The sequence below is a fragment of the Strix uralensis genome, chromosome 19 (genome assembly GCF_047716275.1).
Source record: "Strix uralensis isolate ZFMK-TIS-50842 chromosome 19, bStrUra1, whole genome shotgun sequence".
Lineage (NCBI taxonomy): Eukaryota > Metazoa > Chordata > Aves > Strigiformes > Strigidae > Strix > Strix uralensis.
In genome coordinates this window covers 3,255,900-3,280,747 of record NC_133990.1, presented here as the reverse complement: position 1 = coordinate 3,280,747, position 24,848 = coordinate 3,255,900, and the positions used below count along the sequence as shown (strand labels likewise).

The window sequence follows — 24,848 nt, the reverse complement described above, 5'->3', positions numbered from 1 at the left end:
GCCCACGCAAGTGACCTTGAACATGGCAGTCAGCAGCACCTCGACACACAGGGCAAAAGGATTTTAAAACGAGTGCTGTCACGGGGCGGCATCCTGCCAGGAATCCCATCCAGCTCCTGGGCAGAGCTGTTTGTGCCCATCGGGAACTACCACACCCACCCTTCATTCCTGTTTCAAAAAAGGAGGTTTTCTAGCCAAGGGTGGCGCCCAGCCCTGCAGTTAAACACACTCCATTTCAAGGGCTTATCAGACAAGGAACCTGATGGCTGCACTACTGCCTCTCTCTTCTCCCTTATCTTTGAGCTTCGAAGCTAACCACAAGAACCTTCTCTGCCACCAGTCCTAGCTTAGCTGTAAGCAGTTTTGTCACAGTCACCATGAATTGCTTTTCTTCAGCTTTCAGCATCTGCAGACACTGAAGTCTCTAGGTATTGGGGAGGAGCAGGTTTTGCTATGAAGGGTAAGCTCACAACTGCCTGAATTTCAGGAAGTGTTTTAACCCCAAATCCTTTCTACCTGCTCAAAATCATTTCTGTTCAAGTAAATAACCTTTACAAAAAACCCAACTTCAACTCCCAATATTTTCTATAACTTATTTTATTCTGGAACAGAAGACTGCAGGGAACCACTTTTTCCTCCAGCTAGCTGTAGACCAGGTCCTAGGGGAAAAAAGACAGTGTCAGAGCAAAGCACCTGTCAGCTGAAAAGTTCCTGATCTGTACTATTTAATCCAGAGTACAGGTCTCGGGAGACAAACTCTTGCTCCCCACAAGCCACTGGCACTAGTACCCAAATCCTCTTTGGCTTTACTGGGAACTTACCCAGGATGCAGCTGCAGCAGCCACCCAGCAGCGAGGAGGAGCTGTGGTTACAGACATGTGGCCATTTTACACGGTTGGGAAGGGCCCCCACTCCCGAACAATCTTCCTTGCTTTGCTTCTAAAGTTGGGAGACACCACAAAGCAACACTGTAACTGCTTTCCTAAAAAAGTCTGTTCTGAAACAATTCCTGCCCCCCTCTATTCTCAAAGCACTGAGCAGCTTTCACTTTTCCTATTTATCATCAGGCTGCCCCTTCAGTTTTTTCCCCTTATTCCTTGGAAGCCGAAAGCCCCACGTGCTCTCCCCTGTGACTGGAACACAGCAGTACTGACAGAGCAACCCATCTGGCTGCTGCTTTGTAGTACCATTTCCTCTCCTTTTGCATACCAACCTTGATTTCTTAAGAAGTCCACTGTCATCAAATTTGCCAGTTCAGCCTGTCAGCGAATGTTTATTGATCTTCTGCAAACAAATACAAATCCTGTTAAATAAAGCATGAAATTATTTAGCAGAATGCAGCTGTCAGCTACCTCGAGACAAAGTGCTGCCGCAGCCTGTGTATTCAATGACTGTACATCAGGTCAAATAAAAAGGCATTTCGTATCTGCCCTTCAACCTGCAGCTGTGCCTCACTGTTTGGATCAGCAACTTAAAAGCCCTTTACAGATCTAAACGGTGCTATGACAGCAGCAGGCAGCACTTACAGCCCCTGTATCTGGGCTCTGGAAAGCTGGTGGCCGGACAGCCAGTGGGAGTGGGACTGGGCTTGTGCTGCAGTCACTCATCGCAAGGGCAGGAGGAAAGGGGAGACGCTGCTTTTGCCCTCCTGGTGCCACTCGTGTCAGCTGAGTCTTTGCAAGGCGTAAGAGACCCACTAAGGGAAATATATAAGCCTCAGTGTACAGTTGTTTCTCCCTCACAGCTGAGTTGTCAGACAGGGATAACAGCACATCACAGGCTCAGTTTCTCTCCCGCCCTTGGCTATATAAACTCCTCAAGTTCTACAAAATTACATACAGCAAAGACACCCAGATGCCAACATGCTGATGACCAGCGTTCTTCCTGATGACTGGTATTTTTTCTGGTAAGCGTTCAAAGACTAGATATTCTGCTCAGCAGATGAGTCACGCAGCGTACAGATCTGACATATAATTAATAAATTAAAAATGAGCAGCATGCAATACTGAAGCATTCTCTTACCAGCTTGAAGCTCAGCTCAGCAGCTGCCCTCTTGCCAAAGCTGTCTTCGGGCAACAGTACAACCCCAGGATTCTGCAGGACGATTTCCTCCTAAATACAAGTTGCATTGAACACCGTTAGCAACAAATAAAGTTTGTCCTCCACTCATTTCTTCTCCACCCCTTCTGAAAAAAACAAGAGCAAGTCAGGAACTTTTCCGTTCAGAGGCAGGCAAATTTGTCTCACAAACTTAGCACAGCAGAAACCTGTCCCTCGGGGACAAAGGATCATGCCTGCCTGTGAGTTGTCTCACTCAGAGATAAGAAATTTTGGGAAGTGGATGCTATTTAAATCATTGCTTAGAAAAAAACCCACCAGCTCGAGACTTTGGTGGTTTAGACCCTTTTTAGCTGTTTGAAGCAGACACCCTCCTCATCATCATACAGAAACATCTCAGTCCAACTCCCTCCTTGCACACAAGAATAATCAATTCATCCAGGATGTAAACTGTCTATGGGCCTATCTTGAGAAATGCATTCAAACAGACCTAAAACAAACACCTCCCTTCTGGGGAAGGATTCAGGGTGTGTCCTTTCTAGGATGACCCTGTGGTGTACATGAACTGCACCTCCCCACCCCCAGCAACCTGATCCAAGTTTGCAACTGCCCCAGTGCACCTCCAGCAGGCAAACAGAACAATTATTCTTTCACTAGGTCTATTTCTGTGACAAATACAGTTATGAGATGGGCTGTGTCAAGTGTCTCCATAATGGGCTGTCATCCAATCCCTCCGACTTCTAATCCTGCTCATCTTTGACCACGCTGACAAGCAGGTGCTCTGCTGGGCACCAACAACAGTAAATTTCCCATTCATTTTGTGCTGCCTTTCAACTTGTGCTCCATGGCAGCAAAGGGCTGCACACTCAGGTGGCAGCTGCAACAAAGCTACAGCCTTGATTGGCTTAATTACATTAATCAAGCCATTGGGCTTTTATATTTCCTCCCAGTAGCCTCAGGAACACAGGAGGATATCATCTGACACAGCACAATGACTCTTATTTCCATAGCTCAGCAAGAGGTGAGAAAACTAGACTATGACAAGAGAGATGCTGATGTTTCTCGCCATTGTGCAGCTGGTGCAGGTTTACTGTCAGTCTGGTGAAGGAATCAGCTTCCCTGGCAGGTGTTTTCACCCTTGCTTGACACCACGCCATGCTCTGAAACAGAAAGGGGACAGAGTGTCAGTTCATGTAACAGACCCTTCTTTTACCTTTGTGTCTTTAGTGCTGAGCCTCAGAGTTGTGCTTCCACAGGGGAAAGATCAATTTCAGACAGGGATAACCTTATCATCACTAGCTCAGCTTCCAGAGCAGCCAAACCTGGGCCAGGTGGGGCCATCCCAACAACTGAAACCTGTTCCCGGCTCCGGGGTCAGCGTGCTCCTCGCCCGGGCAGCAATGGCACCCGCTGGCTAGGACTCGCCCCAGGGCCCTCTCTCTGCGTGGGTACTCGATCGAGGGGACGGGTCATGCGGGCTCAGCCCGGCAGAGCGCTCAGAGAAGCCCCGGCACCGCGCTGATGGCAACGCTCAGGCTGAGCTACGGCAGCTACTGTATTAAACACCCTCCCACAGGCGCTGCTGGGGAAGAACCGCTACAAGCGTAGACAAAACCAGTGCTGCCAGGCGCATCCCGTCCAGGCGGCGAGCAGGAGCCATGGGGCCCAGCGCAGCCCGGCCTTGCTTACCGCCATGGCGGAAGGGGGGGGCAACATTACGTCCCCACAGGCAGACATCGAGGCCTCGCCGCACCCCTACAGGCAGCCGCGGCGACGCGCAAAACTGCTGCGCTCCCCCTCCCGCTGTCCCCACGCCCCTCGGGGCCGCCGTGCCCGCGGATGGCTGGCGATGGCAGCGCGCCCTACTCACCCCCCGCGTCCCAGCCGCCATGTCGACGCGGAGACGGAAGTGGGGGGGGGGGGGGGCTGCGCGCGCTCGCCAAGCCTCGCGAGAGGCGCGGGGGCTCATGGGAAGGGCAGTCCCGCCCCTCAGCAGCCGCCATCGCTGGGCAGGCCAGGCCCGGCCCTGTCGCCGCCGTAGGGCCCGGGCACCGCCCGAGGCACCGCGACCTCGGGGCTGGCCCCCGGGAGCGTGGGGGTGAGCTGGTATAGGGGGTGTCTGGGACAGGAGCTGTGAGCAGGGCTGGGGCCCGCGCTCCATCCGCTGTCTGCCAGGGTGGAGAAATAGGAGACAGGCAAAGACCGAAGTGTGTGTAACTCATCACTAGGGTGAGGGTCGGCTCCTCCAGAGGCCACTTCTACAGCTGTAACCTTGGCCAAGGGCTCAGCAGCTGATGCACGGAAGCATGGAGGTGGAGGGGGTCAGCCTCGGTGATACAGGCACATGCACTTGGAGCTGGGCCTGGGCTCCATACGCAGATCTCTTGCACTGTCACGGTGCTCACTAACGGCGTTTATTCATTCTTCATGTGCCCTGTTTACTGGGGAGACACGCGTGATTGTATTTAGCACGCTAAATGCTTCAAAAGGCTGAACAAGCTTTAGCTCATGTAGGAAGGGGGCACACTTCAAAAAGGCTAACTAGCTGGAGATTGGGGATTAGTCAGAGATTAGTAAATTTATGTGCTGTGCTTTGAATATGTGATGCTTCCAGTGTGTACTATGATTGGCCTTCGCTGTTAAAACCTGCCATGAAATCTATAGGGTCCTCTTTAGCTTATAAATAATAACGACGTGTAAATAGAACCAAGGGGAGGAAAAATAAGAATATCTAATACCCACTTTCTCCCTCCAAAACTTTATCCATCCTTGTGATGAAAAGCTCCAGTGACTGGAAATGGAAAGCAGACAAACATGAGTCTGAAAGTGGAGACGTCTTGAGTACAGATGAAAGCCCTGTATTTAACGGAAATGTCTGAGCGCCAAAGTGGGGGATTCGCAGGCCCTTGGGACGTTGGAATCAAAGATGTGCTTGCGGAACGTTGCCCAGTTCCCCAGAGCGATAGCAAGAGTAAGCTTCCTACATGGGCGTTGTACTGTTACCGTAAAAGCCTGTCACAGGAACTCTAAGACTCGTTTTGGAGTTTTAGAAAGCAGGCGTTCTTTACTGCAGCGCTGGATGCACGGGGGATCGTTCTACCTAACGTGCACATGCTAAAACAAAAGTTCATCCTTTATATACCTTAAATACATGAATATTCATACATTTTCCAAGAAGTCTCCACCTTTCTGCTTATCTATTACATGTACATAATGCTGGCATTGCAAAACTACACCACGCATGCACGGGGGTCTTGGGTGGTGGTCAGTGGTCGTTTGGGGCGTTAGCCCCCTACTGCTTTTTCCCTTTTATGGTCACAAGTCTTTTTTGAGGCCAGTTTCTTCTCCTTGGATGTTTCCCAACTCTGTTGTCCAGCCAATCTGTTCTCTCTTACCTGCCTTGTTTGAGCATTTCTGCCAGGATGTATCTATTCTCATGGTTAGGATATTTTCTCTGTACGTTTTAATCACTCAAGCCTTGTTAAATACAAAGTTAAACATTGTTTGGTAAAAGAATTTCTGAATATTTAAGGTATAATGGAATGTTTTTCTTATCACTAATTGTTACAGGCCTCAACTTGCTGGCACCAACTGCTCACAGGCATCAACTCCCCCCTTTGAGACTTATAGGATAATGTAATATCCTGTAAGTCTCATTCTATATCAGTTTCCCATATTTGATTCTAAAGCATAATTGTGAGCAGCAGCTACAACACTGAATCATGATACGTGCTAGAACACCGATACCGATTATCATTGTGATCATTACAAACAAATTTTTCAACCATGTCCAATTCAGTAGCCAAGAGGTGAGTTTGTGCTGCAATTCTTCAAAGCCCCAGGATGTATTGTCCTTGGTGACCTGAGGCAGGACCTCTGTCTGTTCCCAGATTTCTGCCAAATCCGTGGAAACTATACCATTCTGATCTACATATACACAACAGCTTGTGTTAATCACCTTGTGAAGCCAATTGTAAGTCAAGGGCCATTTGATTTTGTAATACTACCTGAGATAAACTGGGCACTTCAATTTGTAATGCTTGTCTGGTGTCCATAGTTCTGTTTTCTATGTTCTCAATTACGGTGAAGATATTTACGATTGTCTTTTCCAATTCAGTTACTCTGAGCCAAGGGAGAAACCATCTAACAAAACTGGAATGCATAAGGACGATCTGCTATAGCACTGTGAGTCTTTCTGGTTTGTCCTCACCCATCCACTCTGTTCATGCAGCTTATTAACTACTGTTATATTTGGGACTAGGGCTCCCAGGGTGCACACCCCTTTCCATCCTAGGGGTAGTATTTTCTGAGCTCAGTTACCACACAGCCAATACCATCCTCTTCCTTATGTTCGGGGTACGGGCCACCCAATTGAGGGTTTGGTTTTGTTTCATTTAAATCTAAGAGGGCTAGATCAAATTGGCCATTTACATACCCCATGTAACTGTTACACCCCTTGCTTAGTCCTGCATCTATAGTATTGGTTTTTTTACAGTATGGAGTTGTTGCATCATTTAAATGACATCGCTGTATACAATGATAGTTACAGGATACTTGTGGTTCTTCTATTTGGATTTCTTGTTGATTAGCCATGTTAGCACTGCCTCACTGAAAGGCTGCGCTCATTGTCATCTGTCCATAGCTCTGGCCTTGAGTAATGTGATATTATTGTGTAAGAGGGTATTGTCAGGGATTGGAGTTGTACTTTGGTGTTCCTAAAGAGTGTTCTGGTAAATGTGTACAGACCCAACAATCATTTCTATGCAGTATCCGAGTAATTTGTTGTGTTAAAATTAAATGGAGATTCTGATTCCATTTTGGTTCTGGCCAAACTTGACCCATGGCTATCGTAATTGTCACAGACCAAACATAAAACTCAATCATGGTCTCCTTAATTTCAACGTAAGAGGAGACTGCTGCTCCGCCACCTATGGGGTGGGAGAGGTAGATATGGCAAAAATCATTGGTAACTTGTATTGGAATTGAAACAACAGAACCATAAGGCAGGAAAAATCCATGAGGAGAGTACCCAGGCCCAAACCACACATGCGCTCTGGGCTGGGGGCGTGGAAATCCATTTTCTTGCTGTGTACGCAGACCCCAACTCCGGCAGACCAGGGCTGCATTCAACAACCATGGCCAGAACCCTGGGAATAACTCAGAGAAGGCACTCTCCTGTCATGATAGAGACACCATCTGTGAATTGATACCACCAGAAGAGTCACAAGAGGAGAAGACAAAATGTATACAATTCTGTTACTTTGTATTGGGGCACTGTTAGCTATTGCTCTAATTATTCTTTTAATATATGTTTGCCTTGCGATTGTCATGGTAGACAATCAACTCCTGATCCCCCAGAGCTGTAAGCAAGTCCTCAAACTCGGCCTGGGACACATTTTGATTTTGTAAAATCAGTTAGATTGAAATATGTTATGGTTAAAATATGTTATTAATTAGCATAGCTACCGTGCGATGCATGATTACATGTACTGTCACTTCTATTTCTTCTATACTTCCTTCTAACTGTTCTGTGCATATCGCCCCCGTGGACAAGGGCTACGAGGACTTCAGGAAATGGTACCAATCAATGTTTAAGCTATGGGCTGGTGCGGTGGATGCATGCGCAGACATTTGCCTTAAACGTTTTTTGGTGCAGAGAAAGCCACAAGCAAGAACGAGACGCCGGTTTCTGGACTGAACAATACGTTCAGTGGAGTCGAACTAGGCAAGAACCTGTGGTTTTGATGCCTGTCAACAGCTAACTGCACAGGCGTAGGGTGCTAGGTTGTTGACTTTGAGGAAGGGTCTTGCAGGCATCAGTACGGCGTGGCCAGCTTATCTGTTGCCTGACCTGGCTGCCCGGACTGCCCAGTCTGTGAAAACCTCGTGTTATCCTAAAGAGCTGAGTCCCATGAGCTGGCTGTGCTAATGAGGAGCTTGGTGTCTCTGATCCTGGATTCCCTCCGATGGCTGGGAGACGGCTCCGTGCTGCTGCCCACACCGGCCGGCCCCTCTCCCGGCGAGACAGTCAAGTTCCCAGGGAAAGGCAGTGTGACTTCATGTTTATTTTTAGTGCCTGAATCTTCCTGGCCTTGTTCCTGTTTTAGAACCTGATTTATTATTTTTTTTCTAGAGCATAGATTTAACCCAACTCGTGAGTCCTTTGCTTTCCAGAATAGCCCATGTTGTTTCTTAAAAGTCAACAGACTGCAAGAGGCACTTTTTTTTTTACAGTGGTGCAAGAAGGCTGTAAAGAGATGCCAACATGCTGTTAAAAATAAGCTGCTTCCAACACAAGTGGCTGACTACGAGGTGTTCCCCAGCCCTCTGTGCCCTCTGCTAGCTGCAGAAAGTCTAGCAGGCTGCCCTGGGAGCCGGGAGGCAGCAGCCTGCAGCGAGTCTTGTGCTCTGGCATGAGGGCATGAGAGCTTCAGCGCCTTCCTGCACCACAGGAGCCTGGTGCACGAGTGTTTGGCCTGGTGGGAAGGTGGATGATGTTACAGAACAGCAGTAATTAATGCAGCCTTTATTGCAGCGGCCTTTGCTCTGTGAAGATGTGACTGGCAATCTGCCTGACTACTTTTAGCTTTCCAAATAAGCAAATACATCAAACCCCACAACTAGAATTAGCCCTTTAAGTCCCCAAGGGACATAAGGGTTTTGGTTTTTTTTAAGTAAAATAAAACAACTAAAATCCTCCCTTGTGCAGAATTTGGATCCTGGAAGGAGGGAAGACATACACTTGATTTTTGGGTGGAAGCTGCTCGGACCATAGACTAACTAACTGTCTGCTTGTGCCTACAAATGGGTAAGCTCTGCCAGGTACCAAGTAAGGAACTGGCTCGACAATGTAAAGCTCAGAACGGCATTAGCTAAGTGTGCAGTGAGTTGACTGTAATTACTCATGGTTGCAGCGCACAGATAATGTTTCCAAGCATATTTTAGAGGCAGAACAAAGACTCTGGATGAAGAGATACGGTCATTGCCTCGCCCATGCCCACGCTCTCTTAAATCTCTGCAATTTCTCCTGTGTGGGACTTAATCTCAGCTCTTCCCTTTAGAGGGCGTCCATGTCACACACATCTTCAGCGCGCAAACTTCACCCGGGAGCTGCAGTACAAGGCGAAGCCTCCCAGAGGTCAGCAGAACATGGTGGCTCTTCTGGAGTCTGTGAACCTTCCTAGGGATGCGAAGGAACTTAGAGTCTGGCCTGAACAGTTCTGGTTGAACAAATTCTCCTTCCTCAGGCAGTCGCAGTGCTGCTCCCAAAGGCAATTTGGACATAATTTTGATAGACTTCCTGTGGCCAATCTCCATCAGTTACGGTATTTTCTTGCTCCAGTCTCTGAAAGGTTGAGCAAGTAAAGAAGGCTATTAAAAGGCCATGGAGATCTACATGTGAACATTTTGGGGCTGCTCTCAACTTCCCAGCAGAGGATCTGGAGGGGATTGCTTCCTCCAGCAAATCGTATGCTACATTAAGCCCCTGTCTTTCGGCTTTCTCAAGGCACTTCGGCATCTGTCCTGCAAAGTCACAGCATTCCCCTTTACAAGGAAGTGGCAGCTCTGCTGTAGGGTGTGTGGTTATCCCTAGAGCAGATAACAGAGAATGGGCAGAATATGTGACAGAGAAGGGAAAGGCAGAAACACAAACAGAAATCAATGACAGAACCTCTTCAACTTCAGCTGGGCTTTGATCCCACGCTTAAATTGAAGGACAAGGTCCCCACCCATTTCCCCTCTTGGCTGCCTGTAAGTCCCTCCAGGGAGAAACTCTCCATGCTTACTGATAGCAATTTGATTTCCTCTTGATTTCCCCCCCCCCGCTTCTCCTGGTCCCACCTTGCAGACAGGGTTCCACAAAGCCTGGAGAAACAAAGCATCTGTTTATTCAGAGATGCCCTGCTGTGGTGATCATCTTCCACATATGGCTGGGGGAAGCAACCAGGGTATTTGAACACATTAAAAAGCTAGTCCCCCATGGCTAATTGCGTCTGGCAGGCACCAGCCCCCTGCATGGCTTGAGCGTACAAAGCACGAGGAGACGTCGAGGTGCAGGGGGTAGCTAGATTGATGCTTGCCTCTCTTACATATGCTGTGTACACAGCAGTGCACAAAGAACAGTCCCTTGGGGTACGGCTGGAGATTGCTTGCTGGTATTTCAGGTGCCAGACTTGGGAGAGAAAAGATCTGTAGTGTTAAAAAAAAAAAAAAAAAAGCCTGCCATGAGGTCCCAGATCCTGGTGTCTGCTGCTTCAAATCAGTCCCAAGAAATACCAGAAAGGCTCTTTGGAGCTCAGTAGCAGACAAGCAGCATCTTCCCACACAGGACAAGGCACGCTGCAAACAAAACGTTCTTCCCTTCTCCCAGTGGCAAGCTCTTAAGCCTCCATTTAATGTTAAATACACGCTTAAACCCGTTCCTCCTCACCAAGTCCTGTGTGCTTACGTGGAATTTTAGCAGGCTCAGAAATGCTCTGCTGTAACTGGGGCCTATCTAAAGGCTGACCCTTGTACACTGAATAACAGGAGCTTTATCTTTACAGAATATCTGTGCAGCGAAGGGATGGCTTTTCTGGGAGCATGGTGGTATCTGCAGGTGCCATGATATGGATTCCTGCAGGTGAAGAACAGAAAAGGCTCCCCTTTCTCCTCCCGACGGTGCTAAACAGCAGAAGAAATGTCAACTTCAGCCACTCAGCTGTTCCTCCCACTTCTTCCCTATTTCCTCAACTGAGTTTTGGGCACGGTGCACCAAAACCTGTCTTAAGGTACCATCCTCAAGTGCAAGAGGGAATGGAGCTTGAGGAGATGATGTCAGGGGAACAGAGACAAACTCATCCGCTGACTTGATCACCTCAGGTCTGATGTCCCAGCCAGGCAAAGTGACCATCTTGTCAGAGCTAGCCAGATTGCGTTCACAGCTTCGTTCCTTGGAGGAGCTGATCAGAACAGAGAGCACACAACAAATTGTTCCGATTGCGGTGTGTGCATAGATAATCCCTGGGGCCAGACATATGCACTTGTTGAACAACAGCAGTAGGAATCCAGCTTCTTCATGGATGAATATGTTTAATTAAAATATATATCATCAGAGCATACCCAGAGATGGAAGATGTGTACAGCTACACAAATGCACTCAAAGATAGTAGGAAAAATGTTAACACTGTAAAGCTAGTGAAACCAGGCGTAAGATTTCCATCACTGAAGGTCTTTAAGGCCCAGCTAGATAAGCAGTTACCAGGAGAGGAGAGTTGACCTTGCTTTGAGCAAAGAGATGGATCCTCTCCATTTTCTGTGTCAGCCTGAGAGATTAAAAGCACGGTAAGCAGAAAAGGAGTGAGTTGGTATAAAAATATCTAGGCAATATTAATGAGTAACTTCTCAGGTCCTCTTTTATTGCAAACAGTTTTTCTGTTTGCTTGGATTGCTTGGCCAACCAGCCGTTGATTCAGTCAACCCAATCTGCACTGTCATATAAGCAATATTTCATCTATCAAGCTTAGATACAAGAAATATGCTAGGCACGCACGGAGCCAACAAGCATATTCTTGCAAGTAATTAGCATAAGCTGCACTGAGGTCAAGCGGTTGTGTCAAAGCACAATACAAATCACCAACATTTCTTCCTACTGAAGACTGAAAATGGAGAATTGCAAATGCCATATCTCTGGCTTACCTCTTGCTTCCCATCGTTTATACCAGAGGAAGGAGATAATTGTTTTGAGGTACTTTTGAGAATAGCATCTCTGCTGCTTTCATTGCTTTGTGGAAAAGAACATCTTTAAATGATGAAAGGGCACAATGATGAAAGGGCACATTATTTCAGGACCCGTTAGGTCATTTTTCTTGCCCTTATGCAGGGAAAGCAGGCCAAATGCCTAGTTTGACCAAGTCCATAGTGGTAAACTGAGGTCTCACTAGATTAGAGGGCAGTTGGGTAAAGCCCTGCAGTTAACTCCTGCTGTCTGTAAGAAGATCTGCTGAGGGCAGCCTCTGGGTGACATCTCCTTGAAGGAACCCTGCTGCAGAGCATCAGGCCGAGGGCCATCCAGACTAACATCATTTTTCCAAGAGAGGTCCAAAATGGTTGCCTAGGGAAGTACAAGAGCAGGGTGATTACATATAGTACATCTCCCAGTACCTTCCCAGCCACCAACCATTTGAGGGGTGTGAACTTTGAGAGCCAGATGTCAGTTCAGTGCCTCCACTAACAGGTTTTCTCTGGAACAGAGATTTCAATTACTTTATTTTCCATGAACTTGCCCAGTCCCCCTGTCAACCTGTAACAGCCATTCCCTCCTGCAGGGAGGACTTGCACAGGTCAGTCCGTGCTGTGAGAAGGACCAGCTTCCTTTCGTTTGTTCTGTGTCTGGCTCCTGTTAGTTTTGTTTGATGGCCCATGAATGATCCTTCCTACCCACCCCGCCTGTGTGGGCAGAACTTATGGATCTGCTTATCCTTCCCTTCTCTTCAGGCTCCCAAGTCTGATCTCTTTAGAAGAGATCAAAGAGTGAGGGTAGCATTGTTTTAAACCACTGGTTTCCTACAGAATATGATCTATCCATTTGCAGATGGCTTTTATGGTCTCCAAAGCCTCCCATGGATTAGTCCATGGTTGACTGTATAAACATTTTCTCTATCCCACATCCTGCTTCCACAGCATGTCTCATACACATTTCTCTGTCCTTTCACTCAGTCCAAACATCCTGCAAAAAGCCTCCAGCTCCCCTCAACAGCCTTCCTCACTCCCTTTCCCCCCGGCCTCTGCCAGGTTGCAAATAAAACTCAATCAGCCCAAGACAACCCCCGAATTCTTGGAGACCTGCCCACGAGGGAGAGACTCACGTGCCTTTCTTTCTGATTTAACTACCAACACATGTACTGCTGCTTTGTTGTTGACCTAATGCTTCTGCTGTTGCATAAAGGTCGGTCTGTCTTCAGCCGTCTCTCCCCCTGCACATTTCAAGTGCTCTCCTTTCTCCCCTCAGCTGTCATCTCAAGCAGCCTTGCTGCCGATGGAGGTGGGCGGGAGAACACGCACCACGGGAGATGGCTGATCTTCCGTAGCACTTGTGCTCAGGGATGGGAGAACTCAGCCGCGGCGGCATCCTCCTCCACCTCTCCTCGCCACGTCAGGGGGAGAAAGCCCCACCACGGCTGCCCGCCACATATGGGTGCACTATCACTGGTGTGTGAGCTTGGGGAGTGCTGCTGGGGGGGGCTGTGTGGTGGGAGCTGGACATGCACCCCTTTATCTATCAAACCAGGGGCTGCCCTTGCCGGCACTCCTCTGGCACAGGCACACAGCAGAGCCTGCAGAGGAGAGGGAGCTGCTGCAGCTCGCCAGTCTCAGGGTAACCCCCTTCCCCGGCAGCTGGTGGGGGCATGACTCAGGCTTAGGGGGGTCGTGGGGGTTCCTTCTGCCAGACCAGGTGTGGGACAGGCAAACTGAGGCAGGAGTAACCAGGACAGCGTGGGTGGTACTGTCTCAAAGCACAGCACCTGATTTACCAGAAGTTGTGTGTGAAGTGCTGCTGACTTGGAGCAGCTGGCAAAAAAGTGAAAACAATCCCCGCCCCCCCCATCATTATTTAAACAGTATAAAGGTCTCTGTAAATGTTTGAAACAACAACATGGTTGGGAGGGGAAGGAGGAAAGACAAACAAGTTTGCTGTTTCAGCTTCACAGAAACAGATCTTAATTTTTGGCAGGGCTTTATTCATCCAGAGGATCCAGCTGCTAACGGGCTTTGGGAGGCTCCAAATTCATAATCGCTTCCCTAACATTTTTCTCCAAGAGGCTGCAGTTTGGCACGGACACCACCTTTGATGTCTGCACTTGGCCAGCACCTTGTGCTGTAGGATCCCAGTTCAGGGCCGGGGCATCTATGCTAGGAGTCAGTGGCTGTGAGTGCTCCCAATGATGTTTTTCCTTCCTAGACCTGAGGTTCACGGTGGTCAGAGCTCAGCAGGAGCCAGGGAGCTCAAAGGAGGCAGGTGCTGCAGGCTGGGGTACCCTGCCTGTATGTGGGCAGGATTCAGGAGCCCCTCTTTCCCCTGAGCACCTCTCTCAGGAGATGGGGGGTCCCAGCTCCTGGCCCACTGCCCCTCCTTCCTCATCTGCCTTGGTAGCACTACCAGCACCTGGTGCACGACCACAGCAGGAACCCTGTGTAATTCCTGTTTAAATACACAGCTGGCAACATGACTTTAACTAATTCAGTTTTTTTGTGTTGAAGAGCTGGAGCTGTACCCTGGTTTGGCTGAGAGGGACTTGATCTGAAGCCCTGGGTGTTGCAGGCTGCTGGAGACCGGTGGCTACTCTCCAGCCTCCATGCAGATCTGGTGCTCTGGATCCCACATCCCAAGTCCTGGAGCATCTGCCCTAGAGCAGGATCATCATCTGTGTGGGATCTCAGGGGAAGGGACATCCTTCTCAGCGGGGGGGAGACTTTGGGCTGGGAAAATGAGGGTGCATCTATGAGGAGGACATATGAGAACAATGTCCCTGGGGAGCAAAGGAGGGCTGTACTCCCCACCAACCTGCCTGAGGTCTCAGCTGGTCACCACCCTGAGCTGGGGCTAGTTTCTGCCCACTCCCATCTGCTCTGCTCCTGCCCAACCAGGGAAAGGGCTTGTGCTCCTGCCCAGTCTTGTGTTCGCCCCGGTCTTCTCCTGGCCCAATCCTGCTCGGCCCCATGCCTTGCTTTGGGGTATATATCACCTCAGCATCCATAGCTGAGAGATGTCTCTGCTGTGAGTTGCTTTGGCTGGTGTGTGCAACCTGTATTGCTATAGAAATGTGCTCTGATCTGCCGTGTTTGCTCTAGTCTCTAGAATGATGTTCCTGCTTCAGCTGCTCAGTCTGACAATGGTACTGAGCTGTGACCTGAAGATGCTGTTTCCAGAGAAGCTCCAATACCTGTTGGGTGGCTTAAGGAGCTGACCTTGCTGCTGCTGACTTGTGTGTGGCTGCACCTCTGTGCAGATTCGGAGGGAAGGCGTATGCAGATGTATGTAGTCCCAGCTTGGCTGTTGCTGCTTCTGTTGCTGGAGTGACCTAATCCAAAGCAGAAAGACCAAGCTCAGCTGGGCTGGCTTAACTCTTGAGCCCCTCTTGGTGGGGGAAAACCATAATACTACTTTCAACCAAAGCCTGAAGAGTGATGTGAGGGACTGGCCTGTTTGTGTGCTGTCCTGACTCTCTGAAGCCCTGTTCTAGTCAAATCAGTAACTGCCCACAGACAGCACCAGGAAAAGCTGTTGCTGGGGTCTCTGCTTTTCTAACTTCAGCCAGCTCCTGTGCAGAACCTACACTGAGATAAAAGAGACTGACACAGTGTGAAACCTTCCTCCTCTTCAGCAGATGGTGTTTGTGACAGTGGACTTTGCTTGTGTTGTTATAACAGAACGGCCTGGTCTAGCCAAGAAATGGAAGGAGAAGCTGCAGTCTAGTCTTGCTGAGACTGGCTTGCTATGTAAACAGGGCCTGAAAGCCCTGATCACAAATGAACTCTTGCTTTTTCAAGGATCAGACTTTTCTGCCATCTTCAGCATACAAGCTAAAGTAACTTGCCTGCAGTCGGTAGCTCCAGTCCCTCTGCAGCATTCACAGCAATCTCCCGGGGCTCTCGATGGCTGAGGATGTGATGCGTGTTGCAATGTGAACTTCATGTCACCTTCACAGAAAACTTAAATGCATCTTAACTGGGGTTAACCTGGTGCCACTGCCTTAGGCTTTAGCAGATCAGTGCTGCATCTGTCCTAGCTGTGAACTCTACCTGCTTCATGCCGAAGAATCCTCACAGTTGGAGAAACAGTGCCCTTACTTGAGTGAACCACTGAGCTGGTGTGAGTTACTGGCTGGTACTGCTGACTGAGCCTGTCCCCGCATATCCTGCTAAAGGGGTGCACTGGGAAGGTGAAGCTGAACCTCCATCAGGCCCATTGCTATCAGACTGAGACTGCTGAGCACTAACTGCAGTGAGTACTTTCAAGATAAACCTCAGTCTCATACAGGGTGGAGAAGAAAAAGCATATTGCCCTGATATTGTCTGAAAGCTGCCTTCTGCATCATGACTGAGGGTGGAACCTGGTTACCAGCAAAAACCAGGTGTCATTTGGGATAATCCCTCCAAGAAACTGGGTTACCGATATTTCTGACCTTATTCTATCTATTGCATTCAAGATGTGATCAAACACTGAGCAAGTGTTGTTCCTTCAGCTGGAAGGGCCAAGAAACCATGTGCTCTGAGGCTGCTTGTGTGTCTCAGCTGGTCCCAGGCCTCCAGAAAGTCTTTCTTCTATTCCCTTCTGGGTATCTCTGACCATCTCCCTGTACCGAGTAATGCTGCTGCTCCCGAAGCATTGCGGGAGCTCTGCCTGACTGAATCAGCTACCTGAGCTGCTCTGCTCCTTACTCCTCCTGGTAGCCAGAGATCCTGTACCTCAGTCTTTAGCCTCCACTGAAAACCCTGCTGAGCCACAGCATTCTGAGAAGAGTGTGGCAGAGAGACTATTGCAGGCTCTGTTCCACGTTTGGTTAATACCTGGGGAGATATTAACCTTCATGGGGAAAGGGGTTATGTACATCTGTCAGCTCTGCTATTCAAGCATGCAGCAATCCCATGGATGTTGACACCTCCACCTGAAATCTGAGAGCCAGCTCAGCCCATGCAAGCCCTATGTGCATCCCCCCTTGCTAGTCTGCCTCCGATAGCACCAGGCTTTCTCACAGCTCTTGGGAACAAACCTCACTTAGCCCTGACAAGTCTCAAAAGCTCTTTCACAGCAAGCCATGTGTGAACACAGCGTGTCCCATATCAGCATCATCTACCTGCCTCTATCCTGCCGGGTTACAATAGGCACAACAGGCCTGGACAGGTAGGAGGGCACTGGGCAGAGTTGATCTTAGGTGCTGGGGCGGGGGGTTCAGCCAGAGTGCACTCTTTCCCACAGTGCTCTGCCTTCCGCTAAAGAAAAGATCTCTCTTTAGTTCCTTTTTCACTCAAAGCTTTCAAAGAGGTACCGTATGGATGCTATCATGATGTTCATTAGTCTCTGTCTGAGCCCCCTCGTGCTGCAAAAATCCCTGGAGGGGATGGGCTGGAGTGGGATGGGTTTTGCTGCAGCTGAGCTCTGGTAGTTTTTCCCCTGAGGTTTCAAGAAGTTTCGTTCCACCCATGAGAAGTGCCAGGCATCAGGGGAAGATTTGTTTCTTGGCAGCTGTTCCCGTTTTGCTGTAGAAAACGGATGCTGTGCTAGGAATGCACCGTGACTAAAATTCCTCTGGGCTGCTCAGGTCAAATAGCAAATAGCAGCAATAGGGGAAGCAGGGGGCAGGAGAGCAGTTTCGCTCAGCAGAGAGCAAACAGGAGGGCCGAGCCCTTTTCTTTCCCTTTCATCTTCCCCCGAGCCAAAAAGCAGGAGCTGAGCAGTTTGAGGGAGAGGAGGGAGCTGGGGGTTAGCAGGCTGACTGCCTGCCTCCCACCTCTGGCAGCCACACAGTGCAGGCATGCATGCTTGGCTCTGCCTGTACCTGCTCTGGGGAGCTCTGGCATTGTCAGCCTCGTTGCTTTTGAGGTGGTGTCTAATCCCCTTGGAGAACAGACCACGTTCTCTCCATTTGTTTTGCAGAGGGCTCAGGGAAGCTTTCAGGATCAGAGGTTTAAACAAGGGGTGTGATGAGCAGTGACAGTTTGGGAAAAACACAAGCAGCAAAAGGTTTTGATACTGTCAGAGAACATGACAGGCAAGTTCACAGCCCCTGCAGGCCTTTGGCTTCTTGTTTTCTTTTGCCAAACAGGGAAAGCAACCCTGTGTGGCAACAGAGTCGCAGGCGGTGACCCTGTGGCAGGCAGGGCAGAGCTGGAGATGCTGAGAGCAAAGCAGAAAGCCTAGGCAGGGGCTGGGAGAGGCAGGGATATGGCCTGCAGGGGCTAGGGAAGCTGGGCACCTCTTTTTTTGGGAGGATGCTGTGAGAAATCTGGAAACTCTGCTCCTCCAATGTGCTCAGCTCCGTCCACTGCACCCTGGATGCTGAAGTTGCTCTCAGGGCATCTCTTCCTGCTGCTCAGGGGCTGCCAGGGCTGCCAGGACCTCTGGGACTGGAGAGTGAGGGGTGAGAGGTTCAGGCAGCCCAAAACCTGCCTCCCTGCCCTGCGCTGGCTGAAGGTGCCAGGACCAAGGATCGGGCCGTGGGTGGGTCAGGAGCACGGTGTGGACATAGCCCTAATGCTGTAGCCCCTCGACACCACTGCAAAATGGGTCACCCCATAAAAACAGACCTTGCCTTGTTCCCAGACTAAAAGAAGGGGTTGTGTGATAAAAAGCTGCAGCTGGTCTCTCTAATCTCCTACCAGCGTCTGCATTAATTGAAAAGACAGTGACTTCCTTGATGCTGGGCAATTTTTTTCTGTGCACGCATCCAGCTAATCAATTAAGTTTCTCAGCAGCTTCCTCCAGCATTCAGGCTTGGAGGGTGGAAGGAATTTGTTATTCTAGGCACTGTTGGAGAGGCATGAACTGTACTAAAAGCAAATTGGTTGCGCTTTCCAAGCACTGACACTCTTCACTCACAGCTCGGCTTTCTGGTCCTCCTCCCTCAACCTCCTCCCTGCTCTCCTGAGCACCTCCTGAGCAGCCCTGGTGCCTCCACCCTGAGCAGCCCTGGTCCAACGGGCTCTGACAGATCTGGCCTGAGGCGCATCAGCTCCGCACTACGCTGCACCCTGCGGTGGTGGGGCTGGGTGCTGGGGATGCTCTGTGTCCCAGGCAAAGGCACAGTTGTTTTCTTTGGGGTAGGTTCTTTGTACGGCAGGTCAGTTTGGCTGTACAAGGGCCCGATCCTGCTGGATGGCTTCTCACCTGCTTTCCCAGCTGTAGCTAGTACAAACTGGCAAGGCTGGGTGCCACACTGCAGTCATGGGGACATGCCAGCATATGTTGGTTTGTCCCTTAGCTTATCCCTCTGCTAAAAATATATTCTCTCTTGATGCTTTTTTTCCTTTTCCCATCTTGTTTTCCTCCTTCTTCCTTGTTGTTCCTTGCCCTGCCCAGGCGTGGTCCTCCACATATGGGAGGGAGACACTGATGGATGTGTTCACATCCATCCCAGTGACCTTGGGCTTTGAGGAGCTGAGCACTGGACTGAGAAACGGAAGTGGAAGGGTTCAGCGGGGTGGGTGGAGGCACCAAGAAATATGGGGTATTTGGGGTGATCTCAGGAAGATTTATGGATGGTTGAGAGGAACAGCATCTCCTGCCAGCTCGGCTACACCCTGGTTCTCTGCTAGTGGGAATGGGGATATTTTTTCTGCATGTTTAGCAATGCAGTGGCTTAAGCATGAGAGCGGCAGGATTGCCGGAGTCAGGAGGGCCGCAGAGGTTTGTTAGGAGCTCAGCCAGTTGTGTAAAACTCCTTACTCCCCACACTTTGGCCTGTCAGGATAGACTCACGCATCTTCCCAGGCCAAGGAAAACTTGGCCCAAGCAGAGCAGAGCCGCTGTTGTGCTGCTGGCCGGGTGGCTGGTGCATAGAGATGGCCACAGCTTGAATCCAGCCTGGCCTGGAGGTAATCGAGGTCTTTTCCATTGGGTGCTGCCTGGCAGCATCAGTGATGCCAGCTCAAAGCCTTCCTGTGGGCTTGTTGCCTTGTTGCCCCAACGTGTCATCCTGCTTAGAAATCTCAGCAGAGGACAAGAAGGAACGGGTGGAGAAAATGACCCATGAGGGTTGTCTTTATCAGCAAGAGGATTTCAGCCACCTCTAGTCCTGTTCTCTATAGCAAAATAACCTGGTGCTAATGGCATTGCTTCTGTAGGATAATTCCCATAGATGTTCTGCTTGGGAAGTAATTTGGTGAACCAGGAAAGAGAACCCAGGACGCCTGCTACCAATCTTCTTTCCAAGCTGTTACACAATTCTACTCTGGGGTTAAACTAAAAACATCTGGGAATAATCAAAGCTATTTAGGCTCTGGGAAAGCATGGCTGGAGAAAGTTTGAAGGAAGCATCTTGAAAGCTCAGCATTGTTAAAAACAGTCTGGAAGCCCTGGAAATTAAAACTAGGGTAACATCTACAAAGAGTGAGGAAGTATCAAAAGAAGGATCTAATATCCTCTGAGGAAAAGAGAGGAGCCAGAATGAATTGTAATGCTCGAGCCTCTGCTAAGCTACAGGGCATTAAAAATTGCTTTGGAACAAACAGATCTGCCTTTCCTGCGGTTTCCACTGGAAGGGAAGCAGAGGGAAAGACCAGGGGTCTGTCTTAAAAACAGCCTGGAGGGTGGAAGTAAGATTTAATGACACATAATCACAATCCTCCAAAAGCCCAGTAAGGCCGATGCAGAGCCTGCAGTGAGCGGTACCTGCCAGGGCTGGCTCAGGGAGGATGCAGGGCACGCAGCGGAGGTTTGAGGCCAAACTGCATCCCTGGCAGGGTGCCACCAGCCAGAGTACAGCTGTGGCAGGGAGGAATGTAACCCACAGGCTTTGCTTCCCAAGTGATGGGATGCATGCTTGGGCTGGCCGATGGCATCTCCACGGGAAGGGGAATGGAAGGGATCGTGGTTTCTGAGCCGTGTTCCCCATGGAGGGTGACAGTGCCTTGCTGCCTCCCACCGTGGGGAGCGTGCTCAGGCCTCCTCTGGGGTGGCAGCAAAAATGACTGTAGGATCAGCTTCTGAGCCTGGTGGATAACCCAGGGCTGGCAGCTGGAAACACTGTCCGTGGGGGTGTCTGGCTGGCAGCAGGGACCGTGGCACTCCGTGTGCTTGCTGAGCTACCTGCAGCGCTGACCCTCCTCCTTTTGCAGGAGCCGGGGGGGCTGCTTGCCTGGAGTGACTCAGAGAAAGGCCACGGAGCCTCATCAATGGAAATCCCTTTTAGCATCACTAGGAAGGCAAGTCTGTTGCTGGGAAATCTCACTGCTGCTGATTTATAGGAGCTTTAATCTTGAAAGGCCTCTCTCAGTGCTTTCTGTTCCCTCTTCTACCACTCTACATCTCCTCGTGTCTGGGGTACAAGCCCCCAACATCTCCAAGAGATGGAAAAGCAGCCTGGGCATGGGGAGTGTGGACACACTGGAGAAAGGACAACAGGACAACCAGCCACCGCAGGAGCCAGGGAAATGGTTAAAGATTTGGGGAGTCCAGATCTGCCGCATCCTCCATGACAATCTGGCCTCCCCAGCATCCTTGTAAATGAGAAACCGCATAAGCCTCACACTCTATTATTGCTACGGAGCATTAGAGTCTCTCATTTAGGATAAACATTCTCATCTCCAGCAGAGCATGAATAACATTAAATGAGATAGTTAAAATGTTTCAGGCCAATTATAGCCCTGGTGTAACTTCAGCAGAGTTACACCAGGGATTAATTTGATCCGGAGAGCTCTGCCTCCTGTTCTGAACTGGGATTCCAGCATGGGTAATTACATCCTGCCTCTCTGCACTTCCTCTGGAGTTTTAATTGGGTTGAATGGACCAAATCCGCAGCAAGTGTAAATCAGTGTAATTGAGCTCTCTCTGGAGAGGAACCCTGCTGATTTACACCCTCAAATCTGGGCCAGCCTCTAGCCTCTAGCCAGCGAAGGGCAGCATGGGCTGGGGTTGGTGCAAGGAAACTGTCCCGACCCAGCACCAGTCTCCCTGCAAAGGACTACTCAACTGCTGCCACCAAATTTCCAATCTCCTACTAAGAGCCGCGAGAGCTCTGCCCTCTCTCTCTGCCATGTCAGTGCAGGTCAGGTCTGCTCTGGGGTGCAGGTGGTCCAGCGTGGGTGCACAGCAGCCTGCACCCCGCTGTACCTTCTGCCGGTAAACCCACCACTCCAATCATGGTGGGGGGACTGGCCCTCACCTCCCAGCCTGGATCCCAGACCAGGCTCCCTGTGCACTGAGACAGGCAGCTGGACAGTCTCCCTCTTCCACTTCCCAGCCCTCTCAGTAAATCAGCGTTAATGAGGGACATTTGACCCTCTCTTTCCCTGAACAGCCTTAAAAAGCATTTTTGTTCCATGAGATAGTTAAGAAACTTGAAGCAATTTCCTCCCCGTGCTTCTACTGTCGTTTTTTGGTTGATTTTTTTTTTTGAGAAAAGCAAAAGTTATAGGGTACAAGCAGCCTTTAGGATGCCTCAGAAGTGGGAGCAGAGGAGAGACAGCAGTGTCTGATATGGAGGGGGTGGAGCAGACAGGCCAGTCAAGATGGGGTGACCCCAGCACTGGTCCACTTGGTCTGTCAGAGCGACGGTGTGTGCAACCGAGGCAGGAAAGTCAGAGCTGGGAAAGTGCACTCGCTGGCTGTAATTAGGAATTTAATTGTGAGGCGTTATCTCACTGAGTTGGAGCCTATACCGAGCCATACATCCTCCATAGCCAATTGTATACAGGGGCGACGTTGGAGGGAAGGGTGCTGGGAACGGTCTCCCTCACAGATTTCCAGGGCTTTCTGCTGCTGTGTGGTCCCTTTCCCTTCTCACAGAGAAATGATGGAAACAGACAGTCAGATAAACCCCAGGGAGCTGGGCCTAGCAAGGCCCCACAGCTTTGCCCCCTCCTCCAGGCTGCATGGGACTGCTGGTCCCACACCACCTCCACCACCCCCCAGCTGGGTTAGCCCACTCGATGTTTCATTTCCCTTTTGTTTTTTCCCAAAGTGTATTTTCGTGAGGACAGAGATGGAAAGAAGAAGAGCAGAGATGTCACAATCCTTCCTTCCTCCTCAAACAAATGGCATCTCCTCAGCGGGACCACGATGGTGGGACCATGTCCTTCAGCCTCCTGACCCCGAGGAGACCATCAGCATCCCACCCCTCAGAGAGCCACTGGTGACACCGCGCCTGGTCTGTGAGGGCTGTCACTACCAATTCTGTGTTTCTTGTAAAGCAGAGGGTGGTTTTGGCCGGCAGAGAGGACGCAGTTAATGAGGTTAAGCGAATTCCCACTCCCACCCACCAAGGGCCTTCTGGGACCATCACAAATCTCAGCACAGACAGCAAACACCTCATCTCAGCCAGCAGCCCTCAGGCAGCCACTCGCTGCAGGCAGGCTCACCCGCTCTTAGCTCAGCTGCTGGCTGCGGCTGATTGAGTAAATAAAGAACATTTCTCATGAAATACACCCTCTCAGAGGTCCCCAGGCGGAGAGCTGGCCTTTCCATGGCTCAGGAAACCTTTATCCCCCAAATCTACACCACCCCCGTGCAGTCGATTTAGCAAGCGATGTTTGCACACCCAGGTTTGCAGTGCGCTGACCCCGTTCCCAGCAGCTCCATGACATTTGCAGGCGCCATTTCCAGCTGGCCCATGTTGCCCTTTCTGGGATTTTTTGTTTGCTAGTTCGGAGGGGGAGAAAGGTCGGAGTTACTGATGGTAAGGTCCAGACTGAAATCTGGATTTTCCCTAAGTTCAGGATGACTGTGCCTGGGCTAACTCTGGAAATTTGGGCTCCAGTTGGCTACCCTCAGCGGGTTACATGAGGCTCTGCTCCTAGTCTTTAGGGCTATCACAGCTGCACCATTTGCACATCTTTCTTGGGGCTCCTCTCCATCCTGTTTCTGACCTTGTAGATCCTCCCTGTTGCTCATCCCTGCCCACCCAGAGCCGAACAGCCTCAGCCCTGATGCCTCCTCTGCAGCTAAGCCCCTGACCTTTATTTTCCCTTAAATCAATAGAAAAAAGCCGTGCTACAGCAATACCAGCATGTCAGGGGAGTCCAGGTGATTTATATCATCTAAGGAGCTGATTCTGCTTTTGAGGCTTCAATCCTGATAAGCTTTCATCTTTCCAGCCCCCAATCTCTTCTGCACTGCCTTCGGTGCATGTACATTTTATTCATCCCCTGACCTTCCTGGCATTATTGACTCTCCATCTTGCTTTTAGTCTGCTATAAAATGAAGGCAGCTCCAGGTGAAACAGCAGTTTTATCCTTCCTGATCATAATATTTCCTTTACCAAAAAGAAGAAAAAAACCATTTAAAGTGAGTTGAGGTTGTAAAGGCTTAATTAAAAAGCTTCAGGGGAAAAAAAAATCTATTAGGAAAACTCTATAGGCTCTTGTGAAATTCTCACCGTGGAGAACCAAGCTGCTGGGAGCTCTTGTCTGTATGTCTGACCTTACCTCGGTGGCGGGGAGGTGACCCTACAGCCCCAGGATGGGGAGAAGGTGCTGCCATCAGCCAGGAGCATCCTGGTCAGGAGCCACATCCCAGGCTTCTTCCCCACCATCACTGGTCAGCTGCTCTCCTTCCCCCGTTGCTGTGTCCTGCTCGTGGCCACCAGTGGTGGTCAGCTCCCAGAAAGGAGCAAACAGCCTGTTCTGGGTGCAAAGGGGGTGTATTTGGCACTGAAAATTCATGCCAGCTGCAGTGAGGCTGGAGCAACTGTGCCCGCAGAAAGGATTCTGCTGTGTGACGACTTCACTCACCAAAAAAGCAAAGACCTGTCTCCTTCTGCCTTGTATGTATTCGCAAAAGCTTTGGGAGCTGCTTTTTCAGTTAGCTTGAAGCTGATGTTTGCAAGTCCACCGCTCCCAATGACTGATCAATCCACACTGATAGACTTTTCCCATCAGAACATTTTTTTTTTCCAACAGGACACCGAGTTCTCAAACAAATGAAGACTTGCACAAGAAATCGTCTGCCTCAGTTTGGCAGCAAACAGAAAACAGGAATATTTTTCTTTATTCTAAACCCAAATTTTTGTGGCTAAATAGAGCCAAAAATATATTCCCCCCCCCCCCGCCCCCCCCACTTCTCCCAGACACGAGACATCTCTGAATTCTGAAAG

The 24,848-nt window shown here is 49.9% G+C and overlaps 2 long non-coding RNA genes and 1 other non-coding gene across 5 annotated transcripts; all 3 read right to left on the bottom strand.

Annotated features, from left to right (window-relative positions):
* Positions 1-579: 579 nt before the first annotated feature.
* On the bottom strand, positions 580-24,506 carry LOC141952299 (uncharacterized). 3 transcript variants are annotated; one of them, XR_012631601.1, is made up of 6 exons: positions 24,487-24,506; positions 3,125-3,218; positions 2,023-2,112; positions 1,214-1,284; positions 822-939; positions 580-659 (listed from the first exon to the last, which is right to left on the bottom strand). It is a non-coding gene; the product is annotated as an uncharacterized LOC141952299 (long non-coding RNA). The 3 variants fall into 3 exon arrangements; XR_012631600.1 differs by lacking the exon at positions 24,487-24,506 and adding an exon at positions 3,929-3,974; XR_012631602.1 differs by lacking the exon at positions 24,487-24,506 and adding an exon at positions 3,381-3,878.
* On the bottom strand, positions 3,288-3,362 carry LOC141952380 (small nucleolar RNA R38). The gene has a single exon (XR_012631614.1). It is a non-coding gene; the product is annotated as a small nucleolar RNA R38 (small nucleolar RNA).
* LOC141952300 (uncharacterized) lies at positions 11,111-24,471 on the bottom strand. Its single transcript, XR_012631603.1, has 2 exons — positions 24,181-24,471; positions 11,111-12,151 (listed from the first exon to the last, which is right to left on the bottom strand). It is a non-coding gene; the product is annotated as an uncharacterized LOC141952300 (long non-coding RNA).
* Positions 24,507-24,848: the final 342 nt, after the last annotated feature.